Source organism: Suncus etruscus, chromosome 6, assembly GCF_024139225.1.
Source record: "Suncus etruscus isolate mSunEtr1 chromosome 6, mSunEtr1.pri.cur, whole genome shotgun sequence".
Taxonomy (NCBI): domain Eukaryota; kingdom Metazoa; phylum Chordata; class Mammalia; order Eulipotyphla; family Soricidae; genus Suncus; species Suncus etruscus.
This window is the reverse complement of record NC_064853.1, coordinates 51,541,828-51,567,736: the sequence shown is the minus strand read 5'-3', so window position 1 is coordinate 51,567,736 and position 25,909 is coordinate 51,541,828. Positions and strand designations below refer to the sequence as shown.

The window sequence follows — 25,909 nt, the reverse complement described above, 5'->3', positions numbered from 1 at the left end:
GGATTCACCACCCTCCTATCCCTTCGAGGTGTCCTTATGATTTACAGCCTGGTTCCAGGACTGAATTAAGGTTAGCTTGGTTCCAGGAATCAGCTGTCTCTTTGGGCTTAGTCTTCCTAATCTTGTAACTGCAGCCTGTGACTAAATTTGCAATCCCACCTATTACTAAGAAATCACTATTCCTATTAAAAACTACTTGAGAAACATTATAAAATTTCTTAAGAACATACTATGTCAAAAACTATCCATTCCAACAATATCATTCCATTTTGTATGCACACCAGTCCCACCAGCAATACTTAAGAGTTCCAATTGGTCCACATTCTCACCAACCTTTGATATAATCAGTCTTTTTATTTTTTTATTGTTTTTTGGGGTCACACCTGGCAATGCTCAGGGGTGACTCCTGGCTCTATGCTCAGAAATCGCTCAGGGGACCATCTGGGATGCCGAGATTCGAACCACCATCCTTCTGCATGCAAGGTAAACACCTTATCTCCATGCTATCCGGCCCTATTTTTTTTTATTTTGTTTTAGCTATTTTAATAGATTTGTATTGAAATATTGTAGTTTTTATATATACACATAGATTTTTATTCCTTCCCATTTCCCATTTCTTCTATTGTAATATATATAAAATATTGATTATTTTATGTTCAACATCATCATGGTCTGTACAAGTGTTCATAATTCATTATCAGCATGTAAAGCAAGCTATGCTATCACTCTGGTCCTTAAGAGAATTTTTCTCTCCTCCTAACATGTCTGACTTTTTAGAGTTCATAGTTGTTTGCTGCTTAGTTTGTTGCTTGTTTATATAAACCTCCCATTATGTTCAGCTGCGTTACTTACTGCATCATCTTATTCTCTTGCAGAACTTCTCACCCACACAGTCTGAACACTTGCCCCCTATAGCCTATTTGCAACTCTATTTTTGCTTCTTTTTAATAGTTTTGGTGATATAATTCATATAACATAAAAATCATTCATATTTATGTGTTCATTTAATGAATGCCAGCATATTTGCAGTGGTATAGAAATAGCACCACAATCTAACTCAGAATATTATCTTCTAAAGAGAAAACAGTGTCCATTCACACTCATGTCCCATCCCTTCCAAGCATTCTAGACCAGTTTCTCAACCTTTTTCTGATCATGATTCCCTTCTTATCTTGTTTTCTTTCTATGTCCCTGCCACATCCTGCCAGTTGGCCTGTCCTACCAGTTGGCCTCCATAGTCCTCCATTTATGTGATTTGCATCTATAGCCCTCTTGGAATATCCTGAGGGGCTATAGGAGGTCATATGCCACAAATTGAGAAATGCTGCCCTAGAAAACCATTAATCTATTCTCTCTCTCTGTCTCTACCTCTCTCTATAGATATAGTTTAGGTTGTCTCTATGTATTTGGTGGTTTGTTGTTACCCCTTCCCAAAGCCAAATGTTAATCTCACCTGGATGGTGAGATCCTCCCACAGCTGGGAGGGATCTGGGGTTGGTAATTAAGAGGGGCCTGCGGGGAGGGGTGAAGGCAGACACAGCAAGGAAGATCAGAGACAGGATGGATGCAGAGAGGCTATTTAGCTTAGAGGCCATGTGAGGAATATGCACATGGTGGTTAGGACCTTGTAATAAAGCTGGATGTCTCCTGAAACTTCATCTGACTGCCTGTGGATTATTTCCTTGCTGTTACCCTGAACCTTCAGATCCATGGGCTGAAGGGACTGCAGGTGCTGGGCTGAGCAGAGAAAGGTCTCACCATCTACCATCCATCCAACTTTACTAGGACTTTTTAATTAAAAATTAATCCAACAGTTTGTTTGGTATTTATTAAAAATGGAACATGCTTGCAGTCTGTGGTCTTTTGTCTTGCTGCTTTCACTGGGCATAATGTTTTCAAAATTTATCCATATTATGGCATGCTTCACTTCATTTCTATTTATTGCAAAATAACAATTTTAGTATACTATAGTTTATCTGCTTTATAATTGATAGACATTTTAGTTCTTCTACCTTTTTGCTTCTTAGAATATCACTGCTATGAATGTCCATGCTCAAATTTTTTAGGGCCAGAAAGATAAATCAAAGGGCTAAGTGCATACTTTGCTGGTTTGATTCCTGGCACCACGAGTCTCTGAATACTATCAGGAGCAATCCTTGAGTATAGAACCAGTATTAGTCCCCAAATACTTCTAGGCATGCCCCCCCAAACTCTCAAACATAAAAAAAGAGAAATCCCCCAGTCTTTTATATAAACATATGTTTTTCTTACTCTCAGGTAGGTATGTCTAGGAATACCATTGTTGGGTCATTATGGGACTTCAGCAATGAACTATTTGAGGATATGTCAAATTGTTGTCTAAAGGGGCCGGGCGGTGGCGCTGAAGGTAAGGTGCCTGCCTTGCCTGCGCTAGCCTAGGACAGACCGAGGTTCGATCCCCCGGCGTCCCATATGGTCCCCCAAGAAGCCAGGAGCAACTTCTGAGCGCATAGCCAGGAGTAACCCCTGAGTGTCACAGGGTGTGGCCCAAAAACCAAAAAAAAAAAAAAAAAAATTGTTGTCTAAAGAACTAAACAGGTATTTTTTATTCCAAACTATATGAGGGTTCAAGTTTCTTCATTTCTTCTTTTCAACATTTGTTTCTTTTTTGTAAACTTTATTAATTGATTGATTTTTGGGGCCACACCCAGTGGCGCTCAGGGGTCACTCTTGGCTCTGCACTCAGAAATCACCCCCAGCAGGTTGGGGGACCATATGGGATGCCAGGAATCAAACTGGGTCCCTTCCATGTCAGCCACATGCAAAGCAAATGCCCTACAGCTGTGCTATCTCTCCGGCCCTTCAATATTCGTTTCTTTCTTTCTTTTTTGGTTTTTGGGTCACACTCAGCAACGCTCAGGAGTTACTCCTGGCTCTATGCTCAGAAATCACTCCTGGCAGGCTCGGGGGACCATATGGGATGCCAGAATTTGAACCACCATCCTTCTGCATGCAGGGCAAATGACCTACCTCCATGCTATCTCTTCGGCCCCAACATTCATTTCTTATTTGTTACAATTAATATAGTAGGTAGAAGCTAGCTGTATCTCAGAGATTACACTTAACTTTGATTTTCTTCCCCCTAATGATGAACAATGTTGAAATCTTTTTATATGCTTGTTGATTATTCATGTTTTTTCTTTGAAGGGACTAAACAAAAGCCCTAGTGACTTAGAAGATATATCATGGTAGTCAGTCCTATCTTATCCTGGAGAATGGAGACATGGCTTGGTGAATAGGGTCAAATCAGGGGTACCACAGAAGATTAAGAAACAAGACAGAAATGAGAGTAAAAGGAATAGGGTCAGGGAACTGACAGCTTTGTGAACTGAAGGCCCATGTATTTCCCTCAGAACATATTTTTTGCCTTAGACAGGAAGTCAGAATGGGGAACAACATTCTTAGCAGAGGGACAGCAACTTTAGGCATGGCATAAATATTCTTATAAAAATTCTTTTAAGCCAAGCTACTATATAACATCATGCCTAGGAAGTTCGGGACAAACTATTTTCTTGTGGATTCTTTTTATGAGTCTGTTTTCTTACAAAGGAAATTAGGCCAGTGTAGAACAGTTAAAGGACCATTGCCTCAGTGGCATTCTGCATCAGCCAGCACTAGTGTTCTGGCTACCAGCTCCCTGTTATTCTGTCCACTAGCCTGCTTTCTCATCCTGTCTAACTTAATTGTTTACACTCATTCTTCTCCATACTATCAGAACTAATTCTCTGTAACTGACTGATCTACCAACTACAAAAAACATACCTGTATCCTCACCTAGCAGAAAGAGAACTGGTACAGTACAAAGGACTGAGTTCCCTGCCTCCATCTTGGGAAATCCAGGCAAGACAGTTTCCCATGTCATACCAAAGGTGGACCTTAGAAGGACTTTAAATAAACAGAGAATGGGTCTGATTATAGCAGAGAGGGAATAGTGAGGATTCTAAAAGGCAAAACAGTTTTTTTTAAAAATCACGGAACCTGGGCCGGGCGGTGGCGCTAAAGGTAAGGTGCCTGCCTTGCCTGCGCTAACCTTGGACGGACCGCGGTTCGATCCCCCGGTGTCCCATATGGTCCCCCAAGCCAGGAGCAACTTCTGAGCACATAGCCAGGAGTAACCCCTGAGCATTATCGGGTGTGGCCCAAATACCAAAAAAAAAAAAAAAAAAATCACGGAACCTTTTGGGAAAACAAGGAAAATATCAAAATAAGGTTAACTCTGGCAACAAAATGAATGAAAAAGAAAATTTTCAGAAATGACTCTTTAGGACATTGAAATGTAGAATAAGCAGACAATGACTGTTAAATTTATTACAAAAACAGTACATTAATGCTAAACAAAATAACACTAAATAAGAAAGGAAATAAAGGGCCAGCAGAAATTTTTTCAGCAAAGAGACTGAGGTTATAAAATATTTAGAACAAAAGTGTTGAATGTGAAAAAATTAATGAAATGAAACCCTCCATGGAAAGCAAAAAAACAGGCTTAAGAGTGAAGAGGGAAAAATACATTGAAGATAAAAATGTGGGGCCGGGCGGTGGCGCTAGATATAAGGTGCCTACCTTGCCTGCGCTAGCCTAGAACGGACCGCGGTTCGATCCCCCGGTGTCCCATATGGTCCCCCAAGCCAGGAGCGACTTCTGAGTGCATAGCCAGGAGTAACCCCTGAGCGTCACTGGGTGTGGCCCAAAAACCAAAAAAAAAAAAAAAAAAAAGAAGATAAAAATGTAGTTAATTGTTGAAATAAAAAAGGAGAGGAAAAACATGATTTAGGAAAATAACTTGAGAACTCCATTCCAAGAGAAAATAAAAGGATAATAAGTGAACAGAGATAAAGAGAGTGAGAGGAAAACAACAGAGCTGCTCAAAGAAATATAATTGAGTACTTTGAAAACCAATGGCAAGGGACCAGAGAGATAGCATGGAGGTAAGGCACTTGCCTTGCATGCAGAAGGACGGTGGTTCGAATTCCGGCATCCCATATGGTCCCCTGAGCCTGCCAGGAGTGATTTCTGAGTGTAAAGCCTGAGCGCTAGCCAGGTGTGACCCAAAAAACAAAGAAAAAGAAAAAAAAAAACCCAATGGCAAGAACTAACCCTAGAAACCCAGAGAAACCCAGAAAACCAATAGGATAACTAAATTTCTAAATTTCAAATAGATATGTACCAAAGAATATTAGAATTTGGTGGTGGACATTGTGATATTATACTCCTAAAATATATGAAAATTTATTAGATAAGCCAGAGGGAGAGATAAGCACAGAATAGTCTCACTCATATGAGCAATTTAAGAAAAATAAAAGACAGTACAATGATAACAACCAGAATCAATAAAGATGAAGGCTGGAAGGACCAGCTCATGATAACAAGCTTATCACAAAGAATAGTAAGTGCATTTAGAGAAACTATACAAACAGCTACCATGAAACAATAGAGAAATACAATGTCTGTCTTAAAGACACACCCAACTGCGCTGAGGCTAACTCTTGGATCTATGCCCAGGAGGGATCAGGGGACATTTTATATGAACCAGGATTAGTGGCAAAACAAGCACTTTACCTGCTGTACTATCTCTCTGGCCAGTACTTACATTCCTGAAAAAATACAGTATTATCTCAGTAATAATTAACTTGATAAAAGGACATACACCAGGTCTGGGGAGATAGTACAGCAGTCATTATAGAAGTAACTATGCTAATCCAAGTTTGATACCTACCAGCACATGGTCCCCTGAGCATCACTGAACGTAGTCCTTGAGGTCCTCAAGCATCACAAGATGAGGCAATAGAGGACCCTTGACACTACAGTGTCCAAGCAGCATCATATTTCAGGCCCTTCTATTGAACCTACTGGTGATGACTAAAATTTCACTAGTAGTGAAATTTAAAATTGTAAAACTTATGATGAAAACAGTACACTAATGCTAAACAAAATAACACTAAGAAAAAGAATAAAGGAAGCCCTCTCTACAATGGACATATATGTATACCAAAACATTTACATTGTTATTAAATTATCAAATCTTGAGGCTGGGATGATAGCACAATGGGCAGGGCCTTTGCATTGCATGTAGTCAGCCCAGGTTTGATCCCCAGCATCCGATATTGCCCCCTGAGCCTGCCAGGAGTGATTTCTGAGCGCAGAGCCAGGAGTAACCCCTGAGCACCGCTGGGTTGGCCCAAAAATAAATAAATAATCAAAACTCAACAGTAAAGGAAATATTCAGTGCTACAGAGGCAAAAATAACAATGTAAAGGCACTAGTAGGACTACCATTAGATTTCTCTACAGATTAGGACAATTCTAATAAAAACAAAACTTCCAGCTAAGAATACTCTAAAAAGTTACTTTCTAACATGATGGAGAAGTAAAGGCTTTCTCTAATAAACAGAAGCTAATGGGGTTTGCTATCACCAAACCTACACTGCAAGAGATGTTGAAAAGGCAATCTTTTATAGGAAGAAAAAAACCAAAACCTTAATATGGTGATAAATGGTAATATAGAACCAGAAACACAAGAATAAAATGAGACTACAACAAAATATCAAAGAGGAGGTCAAATAGGACAAAATCAGTTCAGTAAAGACTATAAGTCAATGCAGTACAAAATATATTAGAAACAGATTAATTGACTCAAACCTCATGATCACCACAAAACAGAAATATAGATCAGATAAAAAGTCCAAAGGAAAAGTCAGATAAAAGTTCATGAAAAAAGAAACATCAAATGTGCAAAAGCAACTAGAAATCAAATGGTAGAAGAGCAATAATCTCATTATTATAAATTATAATTATATCAATATATTGTTAATTTTAAAATATATAGTACATTCACAGTTAATTACCCTAAATGTGAAAGGTTTAGCTGAGCAATAAAAATTTAAATAGTTGTATTAATTTAAAACAGGGATCTCAAACTCAATTTACCTGGGGGCCGCAGGAGGCAAAGTCGGGGTGATCCTTGAGTGCAAAGTCAGTAGTAAGCCTTGAACATTGGGGGGTGTGACCCAAACAACTAAAACAAAACAAAACAAAAAAAGATTCCTCTAGGGCAGGGCCACAAATTGTACGAGGGCCGCAAACGGCCTGCGGGCCGCGAGTTTGAGACCCCTGATTTAAAAGCAGGATCCAACTATATAATATATTATATTATATATAAGTGTATATTGTATATAAGAATATATTATGTATAATGTATATAAGAAACTTGCATCTTATTAAGACAAATAGATTCATATATTACTGGTGTAATGTTTTGTTTTTTTTTGGGGGGGGTGGATATCACACCTGGCAGCGCTCAGGGGTTACTCCTGGCTTTTTGCTCCAAAATCACTCCTGGCAGGCTCGGGGGACCATATGGGATGCCGGGATTTGAACCACCATCCTTCTGGATGCAAGGCAAACACCTTACGGTATCCTTGCTAGCTGTCCGGCCTCTGGTATAATGTATTTTAAATCAGTAAGAGAGAAAAATAGGAACTAACTATACTGTATAGAGAAGTGTGGCATGTATACTCAGTGGAATACTACTCAGCTTAGAAAATAAAAGATGATGGTACAGGAATGGAACTTGAAGTAATTATGCTAAGTGAAATAAGCCAAGAAATGAAAGACAACTACAGAATGGTTTTATTCATATGTGCAATATAAACAACCAAAGCAAGGAAAAAAGGGAAAACACGACAAAATAAGTAGATTGGATTCTGAAACACATAGTGGTTATCAGACAGAAAGAGCTTAGAAGAAAATGGAAGAGCAAAGGAAGAAATGGATAGATTTGATAATGTCATGACTTTAGAACTTAGGTAGGTGCAGTGAGAGTTATACAGAGGTGCTAGACTGTGCTTCACAAATCTTATAGTATTATAAATGAATGTAAATCTATAAAATTGGATTTTAAAAGTGAACATTCCTAGATTCCTTTTGCTCAGCGATACCAATAAAAAATATAATTGAATTTCATATATTGATGTATCCTACAAACTTGCTGAGCTCAGTTATTAGTTCTAACAGTGTTTTAGTATATTCCTTAGGATTTTTATGTGCAAGATTATGTCCCCTGCAAATAGAGCTGTACTTCTTCCTTTCAGATATGGATGCCTTTTGTTTTTCTATCTTGTCTAATTGCCATATCTGGAAATTTTAGTGCAATAGCAAAGAGAAGTCAATATCCTTGCTTGTTCCAGGTTCTAAGTAGAAAGTTCTGTCTTTTCACTATATTAAGTATAATGTTAGCTGTGAGTCTCTCCCATCTCATTTCATTTCATTCATTCATTTAATTTGCAGTGCCAAGGATTGATCCCCGGGCCTCACTCAGGCAAAGCAGGTGCTCTCCTACTGAGCCAACTCTTTTGTTTATTTATTTATGTTGTTTTGTGGCCACATCTGACAATGCTTAAGGGTCACTCATGGCTCTGCACTCAGAAATTACTCTTGTTGGGGGAGGGGAAGAGAAAAAGAGAAAAAAAAAAACACAAGAAATTACTCATGAGAGGGAAAGAGATAGAATGGTTGCACTCATTTGTGGGATATAAAAGAAAATAGTATGGTAATAATACCCAACCCAATACTCAGTAATACCCAGGTTCCAGGAAGACTGGTCCATGGTGAGATTGCCACCAAAAAATAAAAAAGGTGAGTGCAGTTAGGGCAGAGTAGGAACCACTATGACAATTGTAGTTGGAAATTACCGCTCTGGATAAGAACTGAGTGCTGAAAGGAGATAAAGTGATATACATGATATCCCTTTAGTAACAATATTACGAACCACAGTGCCTAAACGAAAAATAAAAAAAAAATGAAAAGAGACAAGAAAAATGTCTGCCATAAAAGCAGGCAGGTGGAAAGGTAGGAAAGAAACTGTGCACATCGGTGGTGGTGGGGAATGTACACTAGTGAAAGGATGGATATTGGACATTATAAATGACTGAAAATCATGAACAACTTTCTGTGTCTCATGGTGATTCAATTAAAAATATTATTTAAAAGCATGAGGATGGAACAATAGCACAGAGTAAGGTCATTTTACCTTTGCACACGGCCGATCCAGGACAGACCTGGGCTCGATTCCTGGCATCCCATATGGTCCCTTGAGACAGCCAGGAGTGATTTCTGAGTGCAGAGCCAGGAGTAATCCCTGAGCACCACGACGTGTGGTCCAAAAACAAACAAAAATTTATTTAAAAGCAAAAAAAAAAAATTTACTCATAGGATGCCAGATATTGAACTCAGCTCAGTCTCACACAATGGCAAACACCCTACCCTCTGTATTATCTCTCCTGCCCCCAACTCTCTCATTTTAGAGTTCTGATATTTTGGCCTCCTGTTCTCTTTGTTCTTGCTTTGCTCCATCCAGTAGTTTCCTGGGAAAAGGGTGCCTAGGGGAAGAGCTAGGTCAAAATATTTGAAACTCTTCCTATTTGTATTCTACTCTCATGCTAATTGATAATTGGGCTAAATTAAAAAAATACTTTTTATTCAAAATTTTAAAATGTACTCATTGTTTCCAGCATTTAATGTGCCTGATTAAAAGTCTGATGCCATTCTGACTTCTTTATGTAACTTGGATCTCTTTTCTAGGAGATCTTAGGATCTAATCTTTGTCCTCAGTGCTCTAAAATTTTATGATAATTTATCTCCATGTGGGTCCTTTATTAATCCATTGTTATAAAACAGACTTTTCCACCTGGAAGCTCATGCCCTTTAGTTCTAAGAGATGTTCTTGAATTGTTTTCTTAAATTCCCTTCCCTTCTGTAATCTTCACTTTTTTGGGAGGGCAGGGGTCACACCCAGTGGTGCTCAGGAATTACTCCTGGCTCTATGCTCAGAAATCTCTCCTAGCAGGCTTGGGGGACCATATGGGATGCCGGGATTCAGACCACTGTCCTCTGCATGCAAGGCAAATGCCCTGCCTCTATGCTATCTATCTGGCCCATAATTTTCTTTACTTTTGCCATTAGAATCTTAAGCTGGTCCCCTAATTGCTTTCTCTCTTCGTCTTTCTATATTTGTGTGTGCATGTAAACACACATATCATCCCTCCAGGCTAAGGAATGTTGTATTAGTCATCTATTGCCATAGGAATGCAATATTTTGTTTAAAAAAAAAAACACCTGCAGGGGCCAGAGTGGTGGCACAGTGGTAAGGCATCTGCCTTGCCTGCACTAGTCTAGGACAGTCTGCAGTTTGATCCCCCCAGCGTCCCATATGTTCCCCCCAAGCCAGGAGCAATTTCTGAGTGTATAGCCAGGAGTAACACCTGAGCGTCACCGGGTGTGGCTCCCAAGCAAAAACAAATAAACAAAAATACCTGCAAAGCTCACTGGCATGCAACATGTCATTATTTAGCACAGAACCCTCCAGAGGTCTAGTGCACCAGGTGAGGTCAACTCAGTAACTGCTGATTCTGAGTAAATGCTCTCTCTCTCTCTCTTTTTTGTTTGTTTGTTTGTTTGTTTTTGGGTCACACCTGGCAGCACTCAGGGGTTACTCCTGGCTCTATGCTCAGAAATCGCTCCTGGCAGGCTCGGGGGGACCATATGGGATGCCGGAATTCGAACCACCATCCTTCTGCATGCAAGGCAAACGCCCTACCTCTATGCTATCTCTCTGGCCCCAAATGCTCTCTCTTCTGGAAAGTTAACTGTGGACTGATCTAGGAGACCTTTGGTTGGCACAGCTAGACAGGTCAACTTTACTCCTTGTGTCTCTCAATTGTTGCCATACAGGTCAGGATAGTCCTCACAGTGATAGCAAAGATGGCTAAAAATTTCTGCAAGTGAAAACACACAGGTGCTTTTTCTATTTTTTTGTTTGTTTGTTTTGGGGCCAGGGGTTACTCCTGGCTATGCACTCAGAAATCGCTCCTGGCTCAGAGAACCATATGGGACACCCCGGGATCAAACCATAGTCCATCCTAGTCTAGCGTTGGCAAGGCAGATGCCTTACCACTTGGCGCCACCACTCTGACCCACAAGTGCTTTTACAAAGCTCTGTTTTTATTACATCTGCTCTCATTGACTAATAGTAGAACATGCCCCAATATAGGAGGCCAGAGCAGAATACCTTATTCATAGTAGCAAAACATGCAGATACAGGTTGCTGAGAGGAAGTAAGCTGCATGCATACAGCTTCTCTCTACAGTGGGTGTCCAGGCATAGCTTTGGAAGCATAGCTTCCAAAGACACCTCAAATTCTCATCTCCTCAACCTAAAACTTTGCTTAGTTCAGAGACCTGGGCTTTAACTACCTTGCTTTGTGTTGTGCTCAATTGAGTCACTCCTTTACTGATTAGTCCGAGGAACTGTTCTCCATCTCTGCAGCAATCAGACATGATCTCTCAGAGAAAAATGCACTCTCCAGACTCGGACCGAGGCTGTAGATCACAGGCAACTGATTTAATCTGCTCAATTATTTGATTCAATCAGAAGTTGGCTTAATTATTTTCTTGCTTCTCACCTCTTTTGAATCCATTCTGGAAACTGATTATGTCTTTAACACCAGTCCAGAGATAAGCGTTTCAATTGGGAAATGTAATTAGCCAAAGAAAATGAATGTGGGAGCTGCCTTTTGTCAGCACACCGTTAAAACCCAACTCTGGTCAATACCAATGTGGTGTGAAGACAAAGAGCACAGTTTGCTCCTCTAGTGACTGAAAAAGAAAGGTTTAGCAGAAAGGGAGGAGTTAGGTACCATAGGACCTTAGCAGAAAGAATTTCCTTCCTGCCTGCCTGCTTGCCTGCCTTTATTTAAGTGTATTTCTAGACCAGTTCTGGGCTTATGCTTGAGAAGAGAAGGTGAATTTGCCAGGTTTCTTGTCTCTAGAGAGTTTTCTTCCTAGAAAGAAGGTTCCACTTATAATTGTGGGATACAGAATGCCATAAGAAGACATAAGAAAGAGCTGGTTCTGCCTCTCCAGCTTCCCAGAAAGGAAATATTGAGTTGGGCTTAGAGCTGGTGTCTTCCAGATAAAGAAGAGTAGAACTATACCCTAGGTAGAGGGCCCAACAAGAACAAGACACTGAAGAGTCAACCTGCCCGGTATCTCCAGATAACCCCAAGGCTAGCTAAGAATGTGTCCTTGGGCCCTTCCATCACACTTTTCAGTTCCTCTCTCCCTTTATGATCCCCCTGCTCTTGCCTTCTAGGAAAGTTTGGGTTTTTGTTTTGTTTTGTTTTTAGGAATTCTCCTAACATACCATATTTTCCCAGCATATAAGAAAACATTTAACCCATGAAAAACTTCTTAAAAGTCGGAGGTCGTCTTATCCACCGATATACAGCATGCTGTAACTTACTCCAGCTTCAGGGACAAGTGATCCACACCCCCTCTTACTGCCGCATCCCATGCAGCTGCCAGGCATCATCATTCAGTCCTCTGCTTGTCCTGATTAATCTTTCAGGACACACAGAGGAGCTGAGTTACTGAGCACTACATCCCATCCAGCCTCTGGGTGTCATCGCTGGTTGCAGCTTTCCAGTGCTCAAACCCTATATTTTAACAGGAAAAGTAGGGGGTCATTTTATATGCCAGAAAATACGGTATTTTAAATATTTTTAAAAATGTATTTATTTTAGGGGCCGGAGCGGTGGCGAAAGCAATAGGGCGTTTGCCTTGCACGCACTAACCTAGGAAGGACTGCTGTTCAACCCCTCGGCGTCCTATATGGTCCCCAAAGCCAGGTGCAATTTCTGAGCACAGAGCTAGGACCCCTGAGCATCACTGGTTGTGGCCCAAAAACAGAAACAAAATATATTTATTTTAGTTTTTGGTCCACACCAACAGCGCTCAAAGCTTATTTCTGACTCAGGGCTTACTCCTGACTCCACACTGAGGGATCACTCCTGGCAGGCTTGGGAGAAACTGTGGGGTCTGTAGGGTGCTGGGGATTGAAACCAGGTTAGCTGTATGTAAAGCATGTGCCCTCTCTGCTATATTGCTCTGGCCCTCCTAGTGTGTTTTAGCTGGAATAAGATAATAGGACTTTTGAGAAAACCCAAACAGTCTGGAAGCTGGACAGTTAAGCGTCAAGGATATGGGCCTAGAACAGAAGTGTTTGCTTTGCATGCCTGAGGCCCTGGGTTTGATCTCCTGTATCATATGACCCCAGAACACCTCCATGTGGTCCTAGAAGCCCCCAGCACTGCTGGGCCTGAGCAGAGCTGCACCACTGTGACCAGGCACTGAACCATCTAGCTCAGTTGGCTGACTATTGCTGTGAGTAGCCTCTAGACTCCATAAGTACTTTTTTTGTGTCTGAAAAAAAAGGCGGGAGAAGAAAAAGGACCCTATATGTGCAGAGCTACACTCAGCCAAAAGGCAGGAAGGCATGGTGGGAGGACGTGCAGCTGGGCAGGAGAAACACTACTGTAATAATGAGAATGTACACAATGAGCTGCCCAGGTGGGCAGAGGCAGGGTCACAAAAGGACAATAGAGTAACTGGAGACTGAAACTTGGCCTGGCCTCTGTGATGAGACTGTGGAGCAGGGTCCTTTCGAGCACTGCTTGACTAGTAGATGCTGCTTCCAGGCCCTTCCCTCCAGGATTTCTCTTTTCCTAGGAATCCATAGCAGTAGCTGCTGGTTTACTTAGATCTCTGCCCATCACTCAGGTGTGTCTGGAATGTGGTGGCAGGAGATGTTACCTGGCTGGGTGGCTCCTGCACCTGGTGAGGGGGGTGGAAGACCCTCTGACCAATAGGGCCAAGCAGAAGTTTTCAACGGCAGGTGCACAAACTTGGTTTTTAATCACATTCACCTTCCACCTTTGTGGGCTAATAGGGTTTTAAGTCTTCCAAGCTGTGGTCAAAGGGCCTTAGGGTCACTTGACCCAGTGCTGCTTAGGCCCAACAGCAGCTAGGGGTGACCAGAACAGGAAGTTCAGTTCTTTGAGCTTTGTTTTCAAGATTACACCTAACTGTGCTCAGGGCTTACTCTTGGTAAGACTCAGGGAACCATTTGCAATTCTAGGGAACAGAATGTGAGTGACTTGCAAACAAAACAAGCACCTTACCTGCTGTACAATCCCTTGGGCATCACCACCTTCTAACAAGGAAATCTTTAGCTAACGGAAGCCTATACACTGACAGAGGGTCTCCGGTTCCCCTCACTTTGAGGCATGTACCCTCTGTACCTGGCCCCTCCCCACTTGGTCAGGGAGTGCTGAGCAGTGTGTGTTTGGTTTATATCTTGCTTTTTGTCATAGCAGGAGCTTCTCCTACCTTCCCTAGGTAGGACCCTTTCACTGGGCTGGGAACTAGAATTGAGAGGAGCGCACCAGTGATGTGGTCATTGAGACTGTGCTTACTTATCATTTGCTATGTGTTCTAGGACAAGTTGTTTAATCTCTTTAAGTGTAATCTGTCAGACTGAAATGGAGCTAAGAAAACTTAGGTTGTGGAGTTATTGGAAAGATTAAGGAACAAATGCTCCAGGCTAGAGATACAGCTCAGTGGTTAAATGTGTTTTACATGTAGGAGGTCCAGGTTTTAATCCCTGGCACCACATGGCCCCTGTGTAAATCCTGAAATTAACCCCAAGCAGCATCAGGTATGGCCCAAACCTCCCTCCACCAAAATAACACACACACAAACACACACACACAAACACACACACACACACACACGCACGCACAAACGCACACACACACACACACACAGAGTCAAATGCTCAGTTTAGAGCTTGGTAGATCGGATGGATTCAAACAACTAGTGGATGTTTCTAGGTTGTTTCTGGGACTGCTAGATCCACTCAGAGCAATGTCTATTGGACTAGCTGAGTGACTTTGGGTACTGATCATTTCATCTTCATGAGCCTCAATTTCCTCTCAGTGAAAGACCTTTCTATGAAAAGGGCGGAAATAAATGTTTTTGCACTTGTCACTGCTTCTTTTCTGCCTCCTTTGGAGCAGATGTTTACCATCAGGTAATAGAGAGCTCATGTATTCCCTGACAGTCAATGAGCAGAAGGGGGAAGAGATGAGAGATCCAAGAAGGGATTAAGGGACTTGCTGAGAACAAGGTAGTGGGACTACCTGGTTCCTGATTCCTGGTTCTAAAGGCTGAAGGCAGCACGTTCTCCACTTTCTCCCCAACCCCTTCAGCAAAAAACACTGGATGCCAGGGGTCTCAAACTCGCAGCCCGAGGGCTGTTTGCGGCCCTCTGCACAACATTTTGTGGCCCTGCCCTAGAGGAATCTTGTTTTGTTTTGTTTTAGTTGTTTGGGTCACACACCCCAATGTTCAAGGCTTACTGCTGACTTTGCACTCAAGTATCACCCCGACTTTGCCTTCTGCGGCCTCAGGTAAATTGAGTTTGAGACCCCTGGGGCTTAGCTAAGCCCTGTTAAAGCTGCCAGGGGCCAGCTCCAACTCCTCACATCTGTGTAGCTCAGGCCTCCCTCTTGTCTTTCATGGGAACCTCAGGATCAGACCTGGGCTGGGAGCCTGGAGCTGCTTCTGAATAGTGTACCAGGTGAGCCTTGGCCACTCAAGCAAGCTTGTATCCTGAGCTCATACCTCCAGAGGATAAGGACCCTGAACCTGGCAGGACAGCTTGAGCTGGAAAACATGGGTGCTGGGCAGAAAAAAACAAGGTGCTAATATTGGTATCCACCTGACATCTCTGTAAAAGTGTGGTGCGTGTCTTCCTGGCAGGGTGTGCAGTTTCCTGTCCTGACTTGAGAACAAGTAAAAACCTTCTCTCATAAGGGCTCTGCTTTGGGGAAAGCAACTCTGATGAAAGGCAGAGCCAAAGATTGGAATGGCAGCCCCAGTTTGTGTCTTCTCTGTGGAGTCCAGCTTCTACACTAGCATTCCAGGCCCTCACTGGAGGATTTCAACTTCACTTGCAGCTGTTGATATCTTGGCTTCTTCCCTACATATCTAGTGCTCCTCACTCAGTCCACTGAAATCTCTGGACTTGGCTGTCCAGGTGAGCATTGCCTTACACCAAACACCAAGCAAGCCTGCCTCCTCTCCAAGCCTGTTTCTCATATGCAGATGGTTCAAGAAGGTCACAAGTGTGAGTGATGCTGAGCAAGCAGGGAGGTACTATACAATTGCCATGAGGTTTTCACACAGGCTGTATCCACTGGCTAGCATGTCCTTCCTGCCTCCTCATGCCCCATAGATGTCCTCCACTCCAAATCTAAGTCTGTGTGTTTGGCCTCCAGCAGCAATTAGCTGCTTTGAGCAGCTCAAATTAAAAGCTTGTTCCATACCAGGCACAGCACATAAAAGCTTTTGGATGAAAGAAATGATTCAAAACTTCTCAAATTTGTGGAGTGAGTACCCCATTTTATAGAGGAGGAACTTGCCTCTCTGAGAGATAAAACTTGCTTGAGACCATCCAGCTCCCAAACAGCAAAGACAAACCCCAATGTCAAGTCTGTGTGCTTGCAGCCGAGACGTAACCACTGGGTAAATCACTCCCTTTTATTAGCACCTGTCACAATACATCATAATTGTTCATTTACTTAATCATTTGCTGCGGATGTGCTGACTTTCTGCAAAAGAAGCTGCCAACTCTCTGAGGGCAGAAGTCACAGCGGATCCTCCTAGAACAGCCCTCACCGTTGTCCCCTCCACCACAGCGTGATTTGGGTGGCATTTCCACCTCAAATCAATCCTTATCCCTCTGGGAACCAGAACCAGAAATTCCTCTGATTACCGTCTGTCTTAATCCCCTCCCTGCTTGCCTGTCAGTTTTTGAAAGTTAACCTGAAAGCATTTGGAAATGATCTGAGAGGCATAGAGCAGCCTCCGTGCATGAGTAAGGACGATGGCTTTTTAATGATTGGAGCCGTGCCTGCGGTGGATGGGCAAAAATGGATTACCATATATTTCTGAGAACAGTGCCGCTGGAATCAGACTTGCTCCGTTTTCTGTCTTCTTTACAAAGCTTTACCAAGAGAATGACAAATACTCAGGTTCACATCCTTCAGTGGCTGGAGGAGGGTGTCCCTCCCGAGTTCCGAGAAGTGCTCTCCCTATGAAGCCTCATGGGCTTCGATCCGAGGAAATTGAACTGTGTGTTTTCTCTGAAGCAGACAGAGCTGGCTTCGGGTCGTGGTAGGATTGCTGCATTTGTGAATGCTTTGGCTCAAGATCTGAAACAAGCAGTTTTCACCCCAGAACACACTCAGGACTATCATGCCAGAAATGAGGAGAGGAGTAGACCGGGCAGATGGGGTGGAAGCCTCTCCCTGCTCAACCTATCCACAGTTCGTGTCCCTTTATTTCCCTTCTGTGCCCACACAGGGAGCTCCACACCCTTCAGCTCACCCTGGTTGCCTGCTAATTCATTGTATTGTGAGGAGCAGACAAGGTGGTTAATCACGGGTCCCTTTTGACACACTCAGACTCACAGTGCAGAGAGGTTAAGTAACTGGGATTGGGTCGCACAGTTGGTAAAACAGAGAGCCCTGTCTTCAATATTTTGATTAGAACCCTGTGCTTTGTCTGTTCTCACTGATGCCTCTAAAAATGATCCAGTGCCCCTGTCCACAGAAGAAAAGAAAAAGCCGAACTCTATAACTAACTGCAAAAAAGAACATGTTAATATTAAATATTCCCAGGTAAACCATTTGGGCTGACAACTCGAGGGTCTTCTCAGGATGTGAGTAGGCAGATTCTCCTTTCTGCTTGAAGGTACAGCAACCGACAGCCACACCCTTCAACATAAAAACAGCCCTGCTCCACAGCTGAACTTATTAAACTGCCAAGCCACCAGAGAGTTCCAGAACTACAGCTTCTGTACCATGAGGTTGCATATGCCTCCAAATTTCATTGTATGACAATACTATGAAAAAATCTGATGGAAAAGTTACATAGAAGACCACCAAGCTCAGTGGGCCCAAACAATAACACAGAAGGCTCAATTAGCATCAACCAGCTCAGTAAATCCTCAGAAGGTGACTTTAGTAACACATTGAGTAACACAATTATCAAAAAACTTGATTTTTATTTATCTAAGTCTTAATAATTCCATTTACCTTTGTGTTGTACCAAACAATATGAAAGAAATGTATTCGTGCCTGTAAAGGGGCAAGCTGGATGGTGGGTGAGAAATTGAGGACATTGGTGGAGGGAAGGTGGTAACATTGGTGATGGGACTCGTGTTGGAACACTTGCTTTATTTTGCCAATCAATGTGCTTTATTGTCACTGTGGCTTAGGCCTTGACTGCATACTTGCACAGTGGGTACAGCTGCACCTTGTGCTATTGCTTCTCGGTTATCGGGCTCTCCTCTTATTTGTTGAGTTGGCAGTGCATGGCCCGAGTATTCTTAGGTAGCAAATCAAGGGACTTATACTTCTTGCCCTTGTAGAATTTTCTGAGGTTCTCCTTCTGAGTCCAGTTAATGATGGTGAGAACACAGGTGACACATTTGTGAACAACTCAGATCTTGGAAAGCTTGGACACTGTGCCACCAGTCACTTAGCTGACACACAGCTGGGACAGCCCTCCCTTCAGGTCATCCAATTGTTTGAGCAGTTCCTCCTTTTTGCCACGTAGGTCTTGGACCTTAATCTTAACCTTGTCTTTCAAGCAGTCATCACTGATGGTGTTGGAACATTTAATGCCAGAAACAACTGTATTATGAACAACTTAGTAAATCACAATAGTATAGTAAAAATAAAAATTTTAAAAATCCAATGAAACCTATAGAAAATGACTCACAGATACCTGTTTTTGCCCTCTTGGAGGGAGGTTTGGGCCACAGCCAGTGGTGCTCAGAAGCTATTCCGTAGTGGTGCTCTGGAGATCATTTGTGGTACTGATTGATGCTGGGGGTCAAACAGGAGTTGACCGCAAGCAAGGCAAGTGCCTCACCTCCTGTGCAATCTGTCTCTCAGCCTATTTACATCAAACGAAAAAAAACAACAACCGAAGCCTCCTTGGGCCAGTCATGGGTAAGACCTGCTATTGTCCAGGTTCCCAGATGAGGCTGTTTAAGTTCACAGGTGAAGCAGCAAATGGAGGTCCCAGCTGGGAGGAGTCAGGATAAGATTAGAATCTCCATGGGGCCGGACAGATAGCATTGAGGTAGGGTGTTTGCCTCGCATGCAGAATGACGGTGGTTCGAATTTCGGCATCCCATATGGTCCCCTCAGCCTGCCAGGAGCGATTTCTGAGCACAAAGCCAGGAGTAACCCCTGAGTACTGCTGGATGTGACCCAAAAACAAAAACAAAACAACAACAACAAAAAGATTAGAATCTCCAAAATAGTTTCATCGCCTTATTCTGGTGCTCCTTCCCTTGACCAGGTGATCAGCACAGGAAAGCCTGCCCTTGGGGGTTCTGCATTGCTCTCATTTGATGGGTAGCTTCTGTTAACTTCTAGAAGGCATCTCTGGCCTCAGCAGAGGGAAGAACCTGGTTGGGATAGGGAGACCTGGTCCATTTTGTATGGGGTTCCAGGATACATGGGGCCATTCTGAGCCCAGAGGAGAGAGGGATGCCTAGTCAGCCTCTGGTCACCTATTTTCTGGCTCCTTCTCTGTGCTCTCTTGGTTTCTCAGTGCCTCTGCACAATGTCATATACACTCTGCTGGCTCTGAGAGTGATTATAGGTGACACGCTCCTTTCAGCATCCTTGTCAGGAGTAAAGACCTACCAGCACCCTCCTGGCCACTATGGGCCTGTGTCAGTATCTCAGGAAGGAGCCCTGGAGGCTCTGGGAAGGCTGATGGGAGGAAGTGGTTCTGTTAGAATGTATGCCAACAATGCTTCTATTGTAAGAGGCACCCCCCATGCCAGGACTTGCTCTATAGCACCCAGGATGGGCCTTAAGGCTGCTGAGAACCTCCATAGGGCCCTTACAGCTCCTTTGGAGGAGGCCTGGCTCCCAGAATTGTCCAGGAAAGCAATGGCACAGTGAAGGACCTTCCCATGCAGACCTGCCCTATCAGGTCATCCCACCTGCATATCATGACATGGTGTGCACACTCCTTTTGGGGTACCAGAATCTGACTGCAGTGCTCCGAGGCACTCTGGGGCATAGTTTTGCCTCCACACTGCTCCCAGGACAGGCTGCTACCTGCAGTGTCTACACTTCTTGTGATGGCCAGACCCAAGGGGAGGCATAGCTGGAGAGTGGCTGCTCCAGTTACAGATAAGGAAACTGAGGCAGCAAGTCCATGTGACTCCCAGTGACTGGAACTTTTGCCAGAACAGCCTCACATCACTTTTCTGTTTCTTTTTTTTGGGGGGGGGGGTGGAGGAGGATTAAGCCCTCCAGCTCTCAGGGGTTACCTTTGGCTCTATGCTCAGAAATTGCTCCTGGCAGGCTTGGAGGACCATATGGGATGCCAGGATTTGAACCACTGTTCTTCTGCATGCAAAGCAAATGCCCTACCTCCACACTATCTCTCCAGCCCACTTTTGTGTTTCTTGGCATGAATAGGGCCTCTTTGCTTGCCTTTCTTTCCCCTTTCCAAGACTCACCATTCCTCTTGTTATCAGGCATGCATCTACATCTCTGGCTCTCTTCTCTACCACTTGCTGAGTAGCTAAACTTGTGGTCCTGGTCCTGAAGGTGGTGGAAGGTAACCCCAGGAGGCTAATGTGAGCAGATGTTGGCTGTTAGGGATTAGGGATTCCTTCTTTTTTTTTTGGGGGGGGGTGGTTTTTTGGGCCACACCCGTTTGATGCTCAAGGGTTACTCCTGGCTAAGCGCTCAGAAATTGCCCCTGGCTTGGGGAGACCATATGGGACGCTGGGGGATAGAACCGCAATCCTTCCTTGGCTAGCGCTTACAAGGCAGACACACCTTACCTCTAGCGCCACCTTGCCGGCCCCAGGGATTCCTTCTTGTTCTTGCATGGTTAGCAGCTTCCCCAATTCTACTATCCCCACCTTGCTGCTCTGCACACAAAACAAAGTATCACTTGTTTTTTTAAATCCATATTTAACTTTTTTTTTTTTTGGTAACTACCTAAGGTGACAAATGATAACCAGGCCTATTGTAGTAATGAGAGAACACTTTAAAAAGTGAAATAAGGCCAGAGAGAATGACAATGAGCTGAGCACATGTTTTGCATATGGGAGAAGGATACTCATTACCATGATAAATGTTGAAAAAGAATTCTTTGAGTCAGAGTACCAAGGAGAAAGCCAGGTTGGGGTAGGAATGTCTTCATGGTAGAAGACATTCTCTCTGAGATTTAAGTAGATACTGGATTGGAACACTTTGGGGGTTGAAGAGGATATTCCTGTCCAGAGGGAACAGTGTGAGTAAAGTTTTAGAGGTTAAAAATGGGGACAAATGAGTCAGTGGTCTGGCTAGAGTGTATAAAGACTTTAAAGAAATCCCACTAGAGCAGTATATCAGCCAGCTATTCCCAGAATAATGCTGAGTGACACAGTGAGTAACATTATAGAGCCTTTGTATCTCATCTACACAGTTGCATAGGTTGGAGTTTGATACTGTAAGCTGTGCCTAGTGGGTCCTGCTCTGTTTCATCTACTTTGCCGATCTCGTGTGCTTCTTGGACCATTGGCTATTTGACCTCTTTCACCTTGTTGTGATGGTGGCGGCACAGAAGAGTTTTTACTCATGCTAGTTTAGGTTAGGCTATTTTTTTTTTTTTTGGTTTTTCAGGCCACACCCGTTTGATGCTCAGGGGTTACTCCTGGCTAAGCGCTCAGAAATTGCCCCTGGCTTGGGGGGACCATATGGGACGCCGGGGGATCGAACCTTGGTCCTTCCTTGGCTAGCGCTTGCAAGACAGATACCTTACCTCTAGCGCCACCTCGCCGGCCCCAGGTTAGGTTATTTCAACTTCTGTTCAAGTCATGTAGTCCCATGAGCCAGTTTCATGACCAAGTCAAGAGCAATGTTTAGTTTCCCTACCCACCATGAGGCACCATGAGGAAACAAGTGGAATAGAAAAGGGTTGTTATCCCTCCATAGAGGTAGAGCGATAGTGAGTAATCCTCAAATCAACAGACTCTAGAGCTGCTCAGAGTAGCAGTCAAGGAAAGGCAGTGCTTTTGTCTCTGCGAAGCAAGAAATACATTGAAGAGGCCACTGTGCTGCTGGTTCAGTCTTTTCTCCAGAATGGCATGAAAGCTGGGCCAAGAAACTGTAGGGATCCTAGTTTTGACAGCCCAGGTATGGCTTCCTGGATGTCCTATGGTGTATCTGTCTCTTGTATCAAGTGCTTGCTAAATGCTCTTTTTATACATTTGTCTGAATTGGCCACACTATTCCCAAAAGGAGACCTCATTTCCCCATTTCTCTGAGGACCCAAAAGGTTGAGTTATTTGTCCAAGACCCTACAGCTGGAAAGGGACAGAGCTAGGATTAGAACCAAGTGTCAGGGTCCTGTACTCTAGAAGGCATGTCTGAGTCCAGCTTTCCTGAACCTGACACAGCCAACCCTGCTCAGTGTCTCTATTCCTGGAGGAGCTCAAGACAACGATAATTTACATTTGCTCCATAAGATTACTGGAGGGAATTTTTTTTTTTGACTTGGGGTAGGGGTTTGTTTTGGGGGGTTATTTAGTGCTGCTAGAGGGAAACTTCTGTCTCTGTACTCAAAACTCTCTTTCTTACAATGCTCTGGGGACAATGCATGCTGAGGATCAAGCCAGAGGTATAGTTTGCAAAGCATGCACTGAGCAATCTCTCCAATCCCAGAGGGAGTTTTTAAATAAAAACATCCAGGTCAGACATCACCCTGAGTTTTTATTTAAAAACAGACAAGACATTCACATTTCTTCAAACATATTCTATTTTCTGCCACAAATCCCTGCCCCACGTGCAACTTCCATAAACCGTGTCCAGCTATTGTTGTGGGGAAGTGCCATGGTGGCTACAGCAAACACCCTCCAGTTGGCCGTGGCAGCAAAGCATAGCATCTGTTTGGGAAGGGTGAAAGACTGTATTAGTTCCACCAGGGAACTGCTGTCTATGAGTCCCCTTCTAGCTTGCCTGCTGTTTACAGTGACCACTGTAGCATGGGGTATGTATTCACTGAGGCCAAGAGGCTTTGGAGCATGTTGGTAGAGAGTCATGGGTGTTTTTACAGGCACTTACTCATCCCCACAGCCTCTCTTCTCACTTTCACTGTGCCTGTCAGGATGCTGGAAGGAACTGGATCAGCCCTACTCCGAGAGTCACAGATACATAAGGGGTGTGTGAGATCTGGGCAGGCAGCAGCAGCAGTGGGAGAGTCATCTTGCTCTCAGGAGGACATGGTGTGAGAAGGCTCTGGGCTCCAGCCAAAGTTAGAACCATTATGTCCTCAGCATGAACCGAACCAACTGTGAAAACAGGAAGCCATCCTGGGTGGAGCAGACACTCCAAGGCCTTTAGTGGTCTGATGGGAGCATAGCCTCACACACACAACAGAAGGAACCAGGTGAGGCTGGCATAGTTACTAAGAACTGCCCCAGCCACCTGTACACAAAGTTCTGCTGCATCCAGAACTTTGCACTCAGTGAGTTGAACTTTGCATACTTTTAAAGGGAGCATATTCTGACCATTTATTAGTTAGGGTGATTTAAGAGCCTTTTGTTGATTCTGGAAATAGTCTTGGAGAGCATCATGTTCTCCTCTTCCCTTTGGTGGCAGTGACCAGAGGCTGCACACTCGTGCTCACTAAACTGGCACACTTGGCTGTGGAGTTCATGCAAGCTTGCTGTGGTGCTTGCCAGACTGTGAGTTGCGATGTACTGAAAATCACATTTTGTGTGGCATCAGGATGCCACTCTGCCTAGGGCCTGTGCTAGGGATCAAACCCAGAGTCTCATTTCCCACAGTCTCATACCTGTAGGGCAGTTTTCTACCTCCGAGCTATTTTTTATTCTTCTCGAAACTCTAAAAAAATCTCTGACTGAAAAGACTAAGCTTGTGAACATTACTGTACACGAACCGGAAAAAAAATAAATGTGTCAAAGTGCCATGGAAAATATTCCTACTGGAGGAAAAGTGCAATAACAAAACTAAACCCCAGACCTGATAGAAATGGAGAGGTCCTAATCCCTAAAAGGATTGCACACAATCAGGCTTCACCATACTTGCTCATAGGGTTTTAAACAATGTACTAGGAAGTGGAGAGAATATCACTTTAATTAATCTTCCTTCAAACTCACATGGTGGAACATTCCAGTTGTTACTGCTGCAAAACTAATTATACCAGAAGTTAGTGACTTAAAACAATTACTTTGTGATGCTCACAGATTCAATGGGTGAGGAATTCAAAAAGTGCACAAGAGAAACCTCTTGTCTCTGTCCTGTGATGAATGGGCCCTCTGCTGGGAAGGCTTGAGGCTGAGAGCAACTTGACAGCTGGAACCATCTGGAAGCATTTTCATTCACTTGTCTGAAAATGCTGCTGGCTGTTAATTGGACCTCACATGCCAGTCAGATATGCATGTGGTCTTCCAGTGTGTCCTTGCGGGCAATCTTGGGCTTCCTCACAGTATGGTGGCCAGGTTCAAGAGAAGATGAATGCTGCTTGTTTCTTAGGTCTGGGCCTGGAAATCTGAGCTACTTCTACTCTGTTCTCTGCTCCGGGTCATCACCATTATCTGTTGTGCAAGGAGAGGAGCCATGGGAGGGTTGTCGGAGTCACCAAAATGCTGTCCTCCTCTTGGGAGATAGGACAAAGTGCAGGAGACTGAGAATCTGTGGGAAATGGAGCCTGCCATGCAGCACCTTGCAGTTTGAGGAAGCTGAGATAAACATTTATGCTGTTTTCTTATAGCCTAAGAAAGGTCTCTGTGGATTACAGTATCAAATTAAATGCAACCATTAGCTAGTGGCTCTGGGGATACTGTGGTAATAGGCTATGCCATGGGTGATTTTTTCTCTTCTAAATATTCTTCCTGGAGTTCGTGTTGCCCAACCGTGCCTGTTTCTCTTTGCTAATATAATCGCATAAAACCCTCATCCTCACTAATAGGGCAGAGTCAGGAGAATGGATTAAACAAGAGTTCAGGAAGGTAGGGTGGGTGGTCCTGGGAAGGAGGTTGGAGGAGCAATGGAGACTGGCATCTGCATGACAAATAGCTTTGCTCTGGCAGTGGCTCAGGCATTAGCTTCCCTAGCCCATCTAGGGGATGTCCTGGTAGGAGTGTGTCTTTGTCTACCAACATCATCCCCTGGACCTGGGCCCTGCAGATGCCTGCCCATGCCTGTCCATGGGCTGAATGTGTTTGATACAACATACTTAGGGTGCCTGGCTATAGCCAGAGACAGAGCTGGGAATGAGCCACAGTCCCCTCTAACCATACCCCAGAGTGAGGGGTCATTTGCTCCCAAATTCTACAGAGGGGCTACAAGCTTCTGGTTCATGCATGAGGGTGGGGGCTAGGAATTGGTCAGAAAACAAGGAAGCAAATTCATGAGGAAGGACCCTTGGGTATAAAGTGGGTATAGAAACACGGTGAAAAGTAAGTGGGAGCAAAAGGCAAAGGGTAAGATTTAGTTCGGTGGTGAGACAGAGGGCAAGAGTTTAATGGGGGGCAGATTCTTAGCAGTTCCAGGTCTGGGGTGGGGTGGGAGGAGTAGGCTGGGAGAGATCCAGGAGTCCCTAGAGTAGATTGAGAGAGAACCAAGATGAGATCATCCCAAGCCTCTGAATAGCACGGAAGAGTTATGAGCAGAAGAAGGCACATTTGACTTGCCCCTATTTTTATTTTTGGGCCACACCTAGCAATGTTTAAAGGTTACTCTTGGCTCTGCTCTCAGGAAACTCCCGGTAGACTCTGGGGACCAGAGGGGTTGCTGGAGATCAAACCCAGGTTGACTGCTTGCAAGGCAAACATCCTATCCACTGTAATCTCACTTTGGCCCTGATTTACCCCTTTAAAGGTTCCCGCTGGCTGCCATATTGCCAGTTAGTCAGGGGATACAAAAT

At 43.8% G+C, this 25,909-nt stretch overlaps 1 protein-coding gene and 1 pseudogene across 1 annotated transcript in view; one reads left to right on the top strand and one right to left on the bottom strand.

Annotated features, from left to right (window-relative positions):
- Positions 1-25,909, top strand: part of MAN1C1 (mannosidase alpha class 1C member 1) — a 163,338-nt gene that overhangs the window by 98,094 nt on the left and 39,335 nt on the right. The gene's annotated exons all lie outside the window — the stretch shown is intronic.
- LOC126010888 (60S ribosomal protein L35-like) lies at positions 18,209-20,508 on the bottom strand (annotated as a pseudogene).